The sequence below is a fragment of the Lithobates pipiens genome, unplaced genomic scaffold (assembly GCF_037356315.1).
Source record: "Lithobates pipiens isolate NorthernLeopardFrog02 unplaced genomic scaffold, aLitPip1_a1.2 Scaffold_30, whole genome shotgun sequence".
Lineage (NCBI taxonomy): Eukaryota > Metazoa > Chordata > Amphibia > Anura > Ranidae > Lithobates > Lithobates pipiens.
Genome location: NW_027507791.1, coordinates 163,255,000 through 163,270,340, shown reverse-complemented (window position 1 = coordinate 163,270,340; position 15,341 = coordinate 163,255,000). Strand labels below are relative to the sequence as shown.

The following is a 15,341-nucleotide window of genomic DNA, read 5'->3' as shown; positions in this document are numbered from 1 at the left end:
TCGTGGACGTAAATTTAAATTTCTTCTCAACTGGACGTTTAGTTTTCAAACACGCAAAGCAGCGTTTACAAGGAAAGAAACCTTTTCCCGTAAAAAAAGTCAGACCTCTGGGTGGAGGATCAGGGACATTCTTAACAATCTTATCCCTCAGAGTCAATGCCCTTTTATACACAAATTCTTACAAATACTACAAAAACTTATTTTTATGTTGTTGGCCTTGACCTGTTTTTTTTTTCACTTTTTTCCCAAGGTGACCATCTTGGCGTTTGTCAAGAGGGTTGAGAGTGCCAGAAGAGATCACCTACGGCCCCATCACCCTTAAAGCGCCCAATCTCGTCTGATCTCGGAGGCTAAACAGTGTCGGACCTGGTTAGTACCTGGATGGAAGACCGCCTGGGAATACCAGGTGCCATAGGCTTCTTTTTATGTTGTTGGCTTTGACCTGTTTTTTTCGCTTGTTTCTCAAGGCGACCATCTTGGCGTTTGTCAAGAGGGTTGGGCGTGTCTTGAGGAGAACTCTAACGGCCACATCACCCTGAAAGCACCCGATCTCGTCTGATTTCAGAGGCTAAGAAACATCAGGCCTGGTTAGTACCTGAATGGGAGATTGTCTGGGAAGACCAGGTGCCATAGAAGGATTTGGCCTGGTTAGTGTCTTGATTGGGAGATCGCCTGGGAATACCGGATGCTGTAGGCTTCTTTTTATGTTGTTGGCTTAGACATGTTTTTTTTTTAGCTTGTTTCCCAAGGTGACCATCTTGGCCTTTGTCAAGAGGCTTCAGAGTGCCCAAAGAGAGTGCCTACGGCCAAATCACCCTGAAAGAGCCCAATCTTATCTGATCTCGGAGGCTAAGCAGCGATGGGCCTGGTTAGTACCTGGATGGGAGACAGCCTGGGAATACCAGGTGCCGTAGGCTTCTCATTATGTTGTCGGTGTTTACCTGTTTTTTTTCATTTGTTTCCCAAGGTGACCATCTTGGCATTTGTCAAGAGGGTTGAGAGAGCACAAAGGAATTGCCTCTGGGCACAACACCCTGAAAGTGCCCAATCTCGTCTGGTCTCAGAGGCTAAGCAGGGTTGGGCCTGGTTTGTACCTGGATGGGAGACCGCCTGTGTTTTCCAGATGCTGCAGGCTTCTTTTTATGTTGTTGGTGTTGCCCTTTTTTTTTCGCTTGTTTCCCAAAGTGATCATCTTGGCATTTGTCAAGAGGGTTGAGAGTGCCTAAAGAGATCGCTTACAGCCGCATCACCCTGAAAGCACCCTATCTCTTCTGATCTCTGAGGCTAAGAAGGGTTGGGCCTAGTTAGTACTTGTATGGGAGACGGCCTTGGAATACCAGGTGCCGTATTCTTCTTTTTATGTTGTTGGCGTTGACCTTTTTTTTTCCGCTTGTTTCCCAGGGTGACTATCTTGGCATTTTTCAAGAGGGTTGAGAGTGCCCAAAGAGATTGCCTATGGGCACATCACCCTGAAAGCTCTCAATCTCCTCTAATCTCAGAGGCTAGAAAGGGTCAGGCCTTGTTAATACCTGGATGGGAGACCACCTGGGAATACTAGGTGCTGTAAGCTTCTCTTAACTTGTTTTTTTTGTTTGTTTCCCAAGGTGACCATCTTGGCGTTTGTCAAGAGGGTTGAGCGTGCCTGAAAAAATCTACTATGGCCGCATCACCCTGAAAGAGCCAAATCTCATTTGATCTCAGAGGCTAAGCAGGGTTGGAACCTGGTTAGTACCTGGATGGGAGACCGCCTGGGATTTCTGGATGCCATAGGCTTTTTTTTTAAGTTCTTGGCATTGACTTATTTTTTTTTGCTTGTTTCCCAAGGTGACCAATTTGGCGTTTGTCAAAAGGGTTGAAAGTGCCTGAAGAGATTGCCTATGGCCACATCACTCTGAAAGCACCCAATCTCGTCTGATCTTGGAGGCTAAGAAGAGTCAGGCTGGCTTAGTACCTGGATTGGAGACCACCTGGGAATACCAGTTATTGTAGGCTTCTTTTTATGTTGTTTCCCAAGGTGACCATCTTGGCATTTGTCAAGAGGGTTGAGAGTGCCCAAAGAGTTCGCTTACAGCAGCATCACCCTGAAAGAGCCCTATCTCTTCTCATCTCTGAGGCTAAGAAGGGTTGGGCCTAGTTAGTCCCTGGATGGGAGATGGCTTTGGAATACCAGGTGCCGTAGTCTTCTTTTTATGTTGTTGACATTGACTTTTTTTTTCCGCTTGTTTCCCAAGGTGACTATCTTGGCATTTGTCAAGAGGGTTGAGAGTGCCCAAAGAGATTGCCTATGGGCACATAAGCCTGAAAGCGCCCGATCTCCTCTGATCTCAGAGGCTAAACAGGGTCGGGCCTTGCTAGTACCTGGATTGGAGACCACCTGGGAATACTAGGTTCTGTAGGCTTCTTTTTATGTTGTTGGCGTTGACTTGTTTTTTTTTGTTTGTTTACCAAAGTGACCATCTTGGTGTTTGTCAAGGAGTTGAGAGTGCCTGAAGAGCTCGCCTATGGCCACATAACCCTGAAAGCACCAGATCTCGTCTGATCTCAGAGACTAAACAGGGTCGGGCCTTGTTAATACCTGGACGGGAGACCACCTGGGAATACTAGGTGCTGTAGACTTCTTCTTATGTTGTTGGCGTTAACTTGTTTTTTTTGTTTGTTTCCCAAGGTGACCATCTTGGCGTTAGTCAAGAGGGTTGAGAGTGCCTGAAGAAATCTCCTACGGCCACATCACCCTGAAAGAGCCCAATCTCATCTGATCTCAGATGCTAAGCAGGGTTGGGACCAGTTTAGTACCTGGATGGGAGACCGCCTGGGATTTCCAGATGCCGTAGGCTTCTTTTTATGTTGTTGCCGTTGACCTATTTTTTTCCGCTTGTTCCCAAGGTGACCATCTTGGCGTTTGTCAAGAGAGTTGAGAGTGCCTGAAGATATTGGCTACGGCCACATCACCCTGAATCTGTTCCATCTCATCTGATCTTGGAGGCTAAGCAGGGTCGGGCCTGGTTAATGCCTGGATGGGAGACCGCCTGGGAATACCAGATGTCGTAGGCTTCTTTATTTTTCAAATATAATTTTTTCTCCAAACAAGGGAAGACGGTCCCCTGAGTACATAATGCAACAGAGAAATACAGAGCAAAAAGCAGCTGAACAATACTTGATACAGGTATATTCACAACTGTGAGTCTGCCTTCCATCAATCACAATGATTCGAGGCACGGATAAAGTACTGTACCAAGATCCAGGGTCACACAAACCCCAGGTCCCTCCGGCATAATCCATCCAGAGGGGGGTGTGGGGCCGTCATTCCCAATTTTCCACTTTTTCCAAAAGAGAGAGGGGGTGGAGGGGGGTGAGAGATAGGGGAGGAAGGCAGAAAAGAGAAGGGGTGAAAGATCAGGAAAGGAGAAGAGGGAACGAGACACGATGGCAGCCACTGTCCAAGGGGCCAGTCAAGGAAAGCTCAGAGCACTAAGGCGATAGCAGGCGACATCCTTCCAGCGAGAATATAAAGGTATTCCAGATGTCCCAGGTTTGTTTAAAAAATTCTTGTTTACCTTGTGATGTGAGGATCAAGTCCTCCATTTTTTTTAATGTCCTCTATTTTCCTAAGCCAGTGAGTAATGAAAGGGGGGGAACATTTTTTCCAATAGAGAGGGATGCAGGATTTCGCCGCATTTATCACATGCCGTAAAATTAATTTTTTTGTACTTCTTAATGGAAATCTGTGAATGGTGCAAGAGAAAGAATGCAGCCTCTTCCTGGATGGAGAAGTCTGTGAATTTTTGTGTTATGCATCGGATCTCTGTCCAGAAGTCCACCAAGCTGGGGCAGGACCAAAAAATGTGGAGCAACGTGCCCTCTTCTTCTCCACACCTCCGGCATATGTTCGAGGAGGAGGGGAAACATTTATGCACCTTTGATGGCGTCAAATACCACCTGGTGAGAAGTTTAAAATTAGTCTCCTGTATCTTCGTGCACAGCGAGGTTTTGAGAGCCAAAGTGATAATGCGTTGTCTCTGTGCTGGGGAAAACGAGCAATTAAGGTCCTTTTCCCAGTTGGACAGACAGGTTAAGTGTGGGTAATCTGTTTGAGAGAGAATGTGGGCCAAAGGGCCTTCGCTTCTGCATAGAGACTCAAACTCCGTCTGAGGGCGGGCGAACGTTTGAGGATTGGGGATGGAATGGAGAAAATTATGTCGGCAGTTGGAAAAGCCCTGTCAGATCTATTAGGGTTGAGAAAAAAGGCAATTTTCCATCAATGACGAATTTAGACGCATTGTCTAGGTTGGAATTTCTAAGTGGGTGCCCGGTTCAAAGTTCGGATGGCCACGTATAGGGAATAGGGGGGAAGTCAAAGACGTGAGTGTGTTTTGGGTAGCGATCAGGTGACTGACTTTCAACTAAGCCCCTATAGTGGGATGTGACGTCAATTCTGTGGGTAAACCCTTATAGCACCACATGGCGCTTCTTAGCGGAATTCGGGAGTGAGCTTAGAAAGTTTGTTTCGAATGCCACCCGTGAAGCAAACTGCAGATCTTAGTGACAAGGGGTGGGGGGAAGTTTTAAGGGCTGTATGGGTCCATTTAAATCGAAAATTGGACTGCAAGTCTAGTAACGTTTGCGGGGGGACTGCAACCCCCATGGCCTCTGATTTCAAGAAGTATCCCATATATCTGGAATTCCCGAAGGAGATTTGGCAAGGAAACTCTGGGATTCGTCAGCAAGAACAGCATGTCATCCGCGTAGGCAGATATCTTGCACTCATTAGTACCCATTTGGAGTCCCGTTATGTCTGAGTTTTGTCAAATTGTGGAGCGAAAGGGTTCCAATGACAGGGGCGACAGGGGGCAACCCTGTCTGGTCCCATTCCCGATGTCAAGGGGAGATGAGAGCACCCCATTCGCTTTGACTTGAGCTGAAGGGCGTGAGTATATCTTACTTATCCATGCCAGCATCTGTTCACTCAGACCTATATGGCGAAGGACCGAAAACATGAATGTCCATTTGACCCGATCAAAAGCCTTCTCGGCATCAGTACTCATGAAAAGACAAGGGGTCCCAGATGACTTTGCTTTATGGACCAGGGTAAGCACCTTAATGGTGTTGTCCCTATCTTCCCTGGTGGGAATAAAACCTAACTGGTCAATATGTATAAGGGACTGCAAGTGATGTGCCAATCACGTGGCAAGGATTTTAGAGAATAGTTTTAGGACCGAATTTAGGAGGGAAATGGGTCTGTAGCTCCCACATAGGCTCGGGTCTTTGCCCTCCTTAGGTATCACCAGATGTGGGCTCTAAGGGTATCCTCAGGAAAATCCCCATTCGAGCTCAGAGTATTAAATAAATTCACCAAGCACGGGCCGAGAATAGGGAGGAAGGTCTTATAGTATTGTGAGGTATATCCGTCAGGGCCCGGAGCCTTACCCACCTTCGGAGGTCCCACGGCCGTCTGGACTTCTTCCAGTGTGATCGGGTCCTCCAAGTACTCCCGTGATTCCAATGAGAGGGTTGGTAGACCAGAACCGGTTACATATCTGTCTATATTGTCCTGTCCGGACCCTGAATCGGGCAGGTTGTAGAGATCAGAGTAACATTTTTCAAAGACTTCGGCTATTTGGGTTGGGGTAGAGGCCCTCTGGCCATTCTCATCTATCAACTGTGGTATGTAAGAGGCAGATTTCAACTCCTTTACTGACCTGGCTAAGATTTTTCCGCATTTGTCCCCTGACTCCTACGTCAGTTTACGACAAAACTGGAGTGCCGCTTTCGCTTTATAATGGAGTAGGTCAGCAATCTGGGTATGGAGTGTCCCCAATTTAATCTCTAAGGTCCGTGAGGGGGCATGTTTATGTTTGGCTTCCACAGAGGCAAGTTCACGAAACAGATTAGCAAGCTGTTCCTTCCGTGTTCGTTTGATGCGCGCCCCGTGCCTGATAAGAGGCAGAAGTGTCAACCGATGCCGAAAGGGGACATTAAAGTCCCCACCTAATATCAACTGGCCCTCCCGAAAGTCACATAATCTGTGCAGGGTAGTTCTGAGGAACGTGTCTTGGTGATCATTGGGAGCGTACACAGTGGCAAATGTAAAAAGGCGCTCTCCAATGTGGCCCCCAAGAAAAAGATATCGGCCCCCAGGGTCCACCAGAGAATCCTGGAGAACCCAGGGGAGCCTGCTAGAGGTCAGAATGGAGACTCCCTTGGTCTTAGAGGAGGGGTTAGTAGAGTGGTAGACCTTAGGGAAGGATCTCGACCATAGAAAGGGGAGGCTAGTATTTTTAAAATGTGTTTCTTGTATAAAGGCCACATCAGTACAGGAAGTCATAAACTTCCATAAATTTCAACTCCTCCCCTCCATGGTCACCACATCAAGATGAAAGAGGAGCAGCCCTGGTCGGTGTATGGAAAATCCGGCAGGCAAGGGGCTGGGGCCACCATCCCTCCATCCAACGGGAGACTTCACCCGAGCAGCAGTCCTGGGGCCCGCCAATTAGTGTCTCTCCTGCATCGCCATCGGGGGCTGTGTAGAGCATCCAGAGGGAGGCTGGGACCGCCCAAACAGTAAGGGGTAAATCCTCCGGGGGGGTCCAGAGTCACACTGGAGGGAAGCAGTGTCTCGTACCAATAGGCTCAATAAATAAGTCATCCAGGGTCCCCGAAAGCTGCAGAAGGCAATGTCGGCAAAGAGTATGTGGGGGCCAGAGGGGGGGCGAGGGGCACAACCAGTGGGAGGGGACACATATGCGGGAATGTCAAGCCCTTCCAGTACAGTGCACTAGGTATCACTCAGACCCCCCAAAGTGCAACTCCCCCCTCTAAGGTCAAGACTCCAGAAGGGAAGATGAGCCGCCCTGGTCTGTACATGAAAGAACCTGCTGCCAAGGGGTTGGGGCCATCATCCCTTCCTCCAATGGGTGATGCCACCGGCATGACAGCCCCGTGTCCTGTCAAGTGGTGCTCCTCCGACAATGTTGTCGGGGTATATGTGGAGCATCCAGGGGGAGGCAGGGACCACCCAAACAGTGAGGGGTAAAGCCTCCAAGGGAGACCGGTGTCAAACAGGAGGATAGCGGTGTCTTGTACAAGTTGGTTAATTAGACAAGTCATCCAGTGTGTTCCTGTGAGCAGTGGAAGGAAAGGTCGGTAAGGATTATGAATGGGTGGGGGCCAGGGAGTGCATAAAACTGCCACCAGATGACCGGGGCAGAGAGGGCAAGGGGATGAAAGTCAGATCTGGTAGGTGGGGGCGGGGGTGAGGAATGTCCCTCATATTACTCACGTTGGCCATACCTTGAAGCTGAGCGCTCTGCATACCCAGGACGTTCTTCTGTATAATCTAGCCTATCTGTATACATTAGCCTGTCTTTTGTACACATTAGCCGGTCCTCTGTATACACTAGTCCGTCTGTATACACTATTGTATACAGATAGGCTAGATTATACAGAAGAACGTTCTGGGTTTGCAGAGATGGAGGCTAGGGTATACAGAGAGAGAGGCTAGAGTATGCATACTTCCTAGTGTATACAGACGGACTAGTGTATACAGAAGACGGGCTAGTTTATATAGAGAGGCTAATGTGTACAAAAGACAGGCTAGTGTATACAAATAGGCTAGATTATAGAGAAGAATATCTTGGGTATGCAGAGATAGAGGCTAGGGTATACAGAGAGAGAGGCTGGGTTACACAGAGAGGCTGGTGTATGCAGACTTGCTAGTGTATACAGATGGACTAGTGTATACAGAGAGGCTTGGGTGTACAGAGAGCTAATGTATAAAGAGCAGCTAGTGTATACAAAAGACATCCAAGGGTATACAGAGAGACTTGTGTATGCAGAAGACCGGCTAGTTTATACAGAGAGGCTAATGTGTACAAAAGACAGGCTAGTGTATACAGATAGGCTAGATTATACAGAAGAACGTCCTGGGTATGCAGAGATCGAGGCTAGGGTATACAGAGAGAGAGAGAGAGGCTAGAGTATGCATACTTGCTAGTGTATACAGGCGGACTAGTGTATACAGAAGACCAGTTAGTTTATACAGAGAGGCTAATGTGTACAAAAGACAGGCTAGTGTATACAGATAGGCTAGTGTATACAGATAGGCTAGACTATACAGAAGAACGTCCTGGGTATGCAGAGATGGAGGCTAAGGTATACAGAGAGAGAAGCTAGAGTACGCATAATTGCTAGTGTATACAGACGGACTAGTGTATACAGTAGACCAGCTAGTTTAAACAGGGAGGCTAATGTCTACAGAAGACCGACTAGTGTATAAAGATAGGCTAGATTATAGAGAAGAAAGTCCTGGGTATGCAGAGATGGAGGCTAGGGTATACAGAGAGAGAGGTTGGGTTACAAAGAGAGGCTAGTGTATGCAGACTTGCTAGTGTATACAGGCCGACTAGTGTATATAGAGAGGCTTGGGTACACAGAGAGATAATGTATAAAGAGATGCTAGTGTATACAAAAGACAACCAACAGTAGACAGTGAGGCTGGTGTATACAGAAGACTGGCTACAGAGAGGCTAATTTGTACATTTGTAGTGTATACAGATAGGCTAGATTATACAGAGGAAGGTCCTGGGTATGCAGAGATGGAGGCTAGGGAATCCAGAGAGAGAATGTGTTACACAGAGAGGCAAGAGTATGCAGAAGACTGGCTAGTTAATACAGAGAGGCTAATGAGTACAAAAGGCAGGCTATTTTTTACAGATAGTATACAGAAGACAATCTGGGGAATGCAGAGAGGCTGGGACGCCGAGACTATTGTAAAAAGAAAGGCAGGCTAGTGTATATAGATTACGGGCACTTCTATACAGAAGAGAGGCTAGTCTATATAGAGTGGCTGGTGTACACAGAGAGATTAATGTATACAGAAAGGCTAGCGTGTAAAGAAGACAGGACTTTGAAACATGTAAAGAGTTACAGTGCTTTTTTTCATATTTTGGGGCTGTTAAAAAGTGATGTGTTGTCAGTGGTGATATCAATGTGACAGTTAATGTGGAGAACTACAAATATACAAAATAGAGCAAAAGAGTGCTTAGTTTATTTTATTAAGTCATTGACTGATAGACGTTAAGTAATTGGCCGTTATTGGTTTGGCAGTACATGGTTTATTTTGATGTAAGATAGTTTTATTCTCTACTTTTAGCCGAGTTTTAGACGACTTTATTATTAGCATTATTCGCATTATTCATATTTATTATGCAGAGTGCAAGTATTGCAGTGAGACGATATTGCTTTTGAAAGATTTGTATTCTTATACATAACATTGTTAGCAGACCAATAGGAAAATTTACATGGCTTAATATTGCAGAGCGTAATTTAACAGGAAAGAGATCCAAAGCGTTAGTTGCAGTAGCTTCATAAAACTGAGAAATCGTTGCATTACTCTAAATTTAAAAGTTGTTCCGGTACCACTGAGTGATGAGTGATTAGATGAGTGATCTACACATTTCGTTTACTATTGCAGAGAGATACCGGCTAAATGTTAATATTTTAATATGTGCTGCGTGTAAAGTAGAAATAAGATGGTTTTGTGTGAGTTGGTTTACCAGGATTTAGAGATAGCAATCTGTTTATTCTAAATACGAAATAACAGCAATGACGTGTGTAGGTTTTTATCAATCAGGTTCATTACGTGTCTTTAATCATGTAGTGAATATACCCCAAATATAGCATAAGGATGAGAAAGGATAATAACTGGCAGAGGATGACATGGCAAAAAGACAAACTGCATTAGAAATGTGAATATGAATTAGAGATAAAATGTCAATCCCCATTGGTTACTTACAGGTATTAATTCTGTTAACACGGCTACGTACAGCAAAGTGTGAGGTAAGCAGCTAAATATTCTGCAATAACAGTGATTAAGTATTGCAGTTGAAAAGAGATCAGAAGCGTTAGTTGTAGTAGCTTCAAAATGACTGAGAAATAATTTCATTACTCTAAATGTAAAAGTTATCCCGGTAGCACTGAGTGGACTGATATTAGATGAGTGATCGTTGTAGTACAAATTCAGTTTCCTATAGCAGAGAGATACCAGCTAAATGTGAGAAGAGCAATTAAACTGTTCACGGTAGCATTGCATTACTCTTAATGTGTGCAGCGTGTAAAGAAGCAATAAGATAGTTTTGTATTATCCTAAAATTAGCAGTATACGTAATAAAGGTGAGTAGGTAACCTGGATTTAGACAGAGCAAACTCTACAATCTAATTTAGCAAAATTAGAACGGATAATATTGAGACAGTATATACAAGTCGAGTTTAAGTGGAAATACACAAAATATCTAGCTTACCTTTATATTGTTCAATAGAGCGTTGCAAAGTAATACCAAGGCAGAATGTCGGAATAGCAATTAGATGAGATGATTGCTGTAATCATGAAATATCAGCAACGACGTGACTAGGTTTCTATCGTTTTTCAGGATCCTTACGTGTCTTTAAGGATGAGAAAGTATAATAACTGGTAAATTATGACATGGCAAATAGACAAATTGCATTAGCGATGTGAGATAGACATGAAATGTAAATCCCCATTGGTTATTTACATGTAACCATTAATACAGTTAACGCGGCTACATACAGCAAAGTGTGAACTAAGCAGCTAAAGGGTATACATTATTTAAGAGTAAGTTGACGTAGCTTCAAAATTCCAACGTGTAAATCGTTCCATTAATTTTGTTACGCACGAAGACGGCTTACACTGACTGTTTTCCGTTTCCACTGGAAAGAGAATCCTATTGCATAGAGGTAGCGAGAGATGGTTGCATTACTCTTAATGTGTAAAGGTTTTAAAAAGGTGGTTTTGTGTGAATTTTGCTTTAACGTAAAATTAGCTGTAGACATTATAACTATGGTTAGGTTTACAATGATTTGGAGATAGTTATCTCTATAATATAATAATAATAAGTATAAAAACAAAGCTGATATAATTTTCTTACAAGAAACACATTTTAAAACGAATTCCACTCCTAAACTTCATGATGCCCGATATCCATCTTTTTTTCATGCCACTAATCTCCATTCGAAATCCAAGGGGGTTTCGATTTTAATTGCTGCTAAATGCCCTTTCCAAATTTTGGACTCCTGTGTAGGCATAGAGGGAAGGTATCTTTTTTTGAAAGGATCACTTCATGGTAAACCTATCACTTTAGCTAATATTTATGTTCCTAATTCTAAACAATCCCTATTTTTTAAATCAACCTTGCAGAAACTGTCTGATTTTTATTCTGGTATTCTCATTGTAGGAGGTGATTTTAATGTTCCCTTGATACCTATTCAGGATACGTCTACCGTTTCCTCATCACTCCCTTATACAGTTTTACGCTCCATTAAAACTCAACTTCAAAATGTATCTCTACATGATACATGGCGTACACTATACCCTACAATGAAAGATTACACCTTTTATTCTGCACCACATAAACGTTACTCTAGACTTGATTATCTATTTCTTTTTCAGAAAGACCTACCTTTCCTCACTTCTGCCACTATTGATCCTATGTTTTTATCTGATCATCACCCTATTTCCATGTCCATGTCATTTCCTGATGTACTTTCAACACCATCTATCTGGCGTCTAGATCCCTCCCTTCTCACAGATAACAGATTTGCTCCCGTCCTTGTTGAGAGACTGAATCAATATTTTGCTGAAAATACCTCTCCTGATGTTTCACCTTTAGTGTCCTGGGAAGCGCAAAAATGCGTTATAAGAGGTTACTTTATTGCAGTTTCCACAAAACGTAAAAAAGAAAAACAATCATATATCAATAACTTGACATCTCGTATTCGCCATTCCTCTTTAAATGATCTTATTCAAGCTAGAGAAGATTTGTTAGCCGAATTGCACAATCAATATAAACGCAATTACATATTAAATTAAAAACGTTTTTATGAATACGGGAACAAAGCAGGGAAACTATTAGCAAATGCTTTGAGACTCAAGAAGAGACGTTCTACTGTTCATTCCCTCACCACTTCCACGGGACGCAAATTAGTTACTAATACTGATATTGCTAATCACTTTGTTAATTATTATACACGTCTATACAATTTATTGCCCTCCATTTCAGACTCTGAACGAAACACCCGAATAAAAAAAAAAATTCAAATTTTTTTTTCTAAATATACCACGAGAAAACTTTCTGAACAAGACTCTCTCACTATAGCACAACCTATTTCTTCTAAAGAACTTGATATGGCTCTTCAACAGTTAAAACCTGGAAAGAGTCCTGGACCTGATGGTCTAACTTCGGGCTATTACAAATCTTTTATAGAAATCCTCCGCCCACATTTTCTAAATGCTTTTAATTTCTTATCTTTACACAAATCTCACACGCCTGATTTACTTACTGCTCATATAACAGTTATTCCTAAACCTCATAAAGATCCATCCCTTGTTTCTAATTACCGTCCAATTTCATTGCTGAATGTGGATCTGAAGATTTATGCAAAATTTTTGGCCAATCGTCTTTTACCCTTCTTGCCCACATTAACTTCATTAGATCATGTAGGCTTCATTCCAGGTAGAGAAGCAAAAGATAATACAACGAAAGCTATTAATCTACATGATTGGTTGTCTTCCTCACAACAACGTGGTTTTTTCTTATCTTTGGATGCGGAGAAGGCGTTCGATAGAGTGGTCTGGGATTATATGTTTGAAGCTCTCAAAATATTTGGTCTCCCCGAACGCATGTTGCAATTTATTCATGCATTATACTCCTCCCCGTATGCGAGAGTGAGAGTTAATGGCCACCTATCGAACGCCTTTCCAATTTCCAATGGCACTCGTCAAGGATGTCCACTATCCCCTTTAATTTTTGTACTCACTCTTAAACCTTTACTTCATTGTCTCAATTCTAACATTCTGACATCCATGGAATTACTATCACCCACAACACTTATAAACTAGCAGCTTTTGCTGATGACATTCTGTTATTTCTTACTAATCCTCATATTTCTATTCCATCCTTGCTTAAAGACTTTGCCACATTTAAACTTCTATCTAATCTACAAATAAATTTCAATAAATCCGAAGCTCTGAATATATCTCTAGAAGCTGATGATATTTCCCGATGTAAATCAAATTTTCCTTTTAAATGGAATACTGATTCAATCACTTACCTTGGTATACAATTACCCTCTCATTTGTCTAAACTCTACTCTAAAAATTACGTTCCCATCCTTCAAAATATACAAAAAGCACATTCTTGGTCCACTGGTATATTTTCCTGGTTTGGTAAAGCTTCTATTATAAAAATGAAAATCCTTCCAAGACTTCTTTATCTTTTTCAAACTATACACATTAAGCTACCACGCGCCTTTTTTGCCTCACTCCGAAGTGCTTGCTCTTTATTTCTGTGGGGTAAACTCAGACCAAGAATTAGTTTTGATAGACTGACCATGCCTAAATTGAAAGGCGGTATTGGTCTTCCAAATTTTTCTAAATATTATTGGGCCTGTCACATATCAAGAATAGTTGACTGGAATATTCACTCTTCTATTAAAGATTGGATATCCATTGAACACTAATATTCCTCTTCACCAACTACCTTGGATTTCTCCCGCTCATATACCACACACTTGCAGACTACATCCTCTCATTCACAATACTATACAAATATTCAATCAAGCTTGTAAAAAGACATTTTTTAAATAACCCTCTCAAACGTATAGCTTTTACAAAATCACTAACCTCCTTTGAAGTACTATGCTCTCAAATTGAACCTCAAAAACACGTTATTTCTAAAATGTATTCTTTTTTTTTCTCTGATATTGACTCCAAATCCAATGTTGCCAGTCAACGATGGGAGCAAGATCTCTCTCTCGATCTTTCAAGTAAAGAATGGAGTAAGATTTATTCCTATATACATAAAGGTTCCATTAATGTTTCTACTCAGGAAAATTGTTTTAAAATTTTCTCTAGGTGGTACAAAACTCCACTTTCCCTACATAAGTTTTCTCCTTCCATACCTTCTCATTGTTGCAGATGTATGGATTTAGAAGGCTCTTTACTTCATATCTTTTGGTCTTGCCCCCTTATTCAACCTTTCTGGAAAGAAGTCTACCGTATTACTTCTCTAGTTTCCACATTCCCGATTGATTTCTCGCCAGCACAGATGCTTTTACATCACTCTCATATCCCTAGAAAAATGTATCATAAATCTCTTACTCTACACTTAATTAACGCAGCAAAAATGTGTATTCCAGCTCTATGAAACATTACTACTCCCCCATCCATTCTGGATTGGTTTAATCGTATTGAAAAAATTAAATGCATGGAAGAATTGATTCATCAAGCGAATGATACTACTGATATCTTTAGGAAGATTTGGGATTCTTGGAATTGCTTTTGTAAATCCTCTGACTATGCGCAATTATCCTTACGATAATTTAGCGAATCTTTATTGACATATACTGCATTTTGATATTTAAATTTCCTATTTTATTTATTTATTTATTTATTTTTCTTAAATGCATGTCCATTTTATTTATGCTTATTGTAAGTTTGTATTGTTATTTTATTGCTCCATTATATATATATTTTTTTATTTACTCTTGTATACCACAATAAAAATTTATTGCAAAAAAATATATAAATTAAGAAAAATAAATAAGAATTAAGAAGTAAAAAAAATACCCAGTGGTGTGCAACCCAAAAGTGCACATGTGCTGTGAAAAGTGATAAATATGTCACATAAAAGATAAAAATAAAAATAAGTACAAAAAATATATATACTAGGTGCAAAAGATCATATGCGAACCACAAGCCACAATATTAGTGATCTATAAACTGTACTCTATACTATAAGTCCCAAAAATGACAGTCCAAAATGATCGTAAAGATAACAAGAAAAAAATGACAAAAAGAAATCCTTCAATATTCAAACGAATTTTTCAAAATCGCATCACTCAATTGCTGAAAAAACGCATAAAGTCTTTTCAAGTAAAAGGATAGAACAAGGTGACTAGTGCAGGAAGGTTAGGAGCATTCCTCTCCGGTGCGCCACTCAGTGTCAGGAGAATATAATTGCGCTCACCAGACAGAGAACCCTCAATGGGTTAGCCGAGCAGTCACAGTATGAGCCACTGTGTAGCTCTTTGGGCTCTGCTCCTGCTGTGCTAGGGGAATGTTCGCCCTTTTACTTCAGCATATAGTCTCCTCTGCTGCCTCTTCCAGCAATGTCGTCTCTCTACGTCCTCGTATGTGGAATTGATATGGATTTAAAAGCGGTACATTAATTTTCTGAAGCAAATGGCAGAAAGACGGCTTACACTGCTTTTCTCACATTTTGCTGCGGTAAAAAGAAATGTTTTGTCACTGTGTTTTAACTGTGTTAAGG

At 42.0% G+C, this 15,341-nt stretch overlaps 5 pseudogenes; all 5 read left to right on the top strand.

Moving 5' to 3' along the window:
* The first annotated feature begins 299 nt into the window (after positions 1-299).
* LOC143948941 (5S ribosomal RNA) lies at positions 300-418 on the top strand (annotated as a pseudogene).
* Positions 419-798: 380 nt separating this feature from the next.
* Positions 799-917, top strand: LOC143948102 (5S ribosomal RNA; annotated as a pseudogene).
* Positions 918-1,873: 956 nt separating this feature from the next.
* LOC143949155 (5S ribosomal RNA) lies at positions 1,874-1,992 on the top strand (annotated as a pseudogene).
* A 505-nt stretch (positions 1,993-2,497) lies between these two features.
* On the top strand, positions 2,498-2,616 carry LOC143949489 (5S ribosomal RNA; annotated as a pseudogene).
* A 98-nt stretch (positions 2,617-2,714) lies between these two features.
* On the top strand, positions 2,715-2,834 carry LOC143949583 (5S ribosomal RNA; annotated as a pseudogene).
* The last annotated feature ends 12,507 nt before the right edge of the window (positions 2,835-15,341 follow it).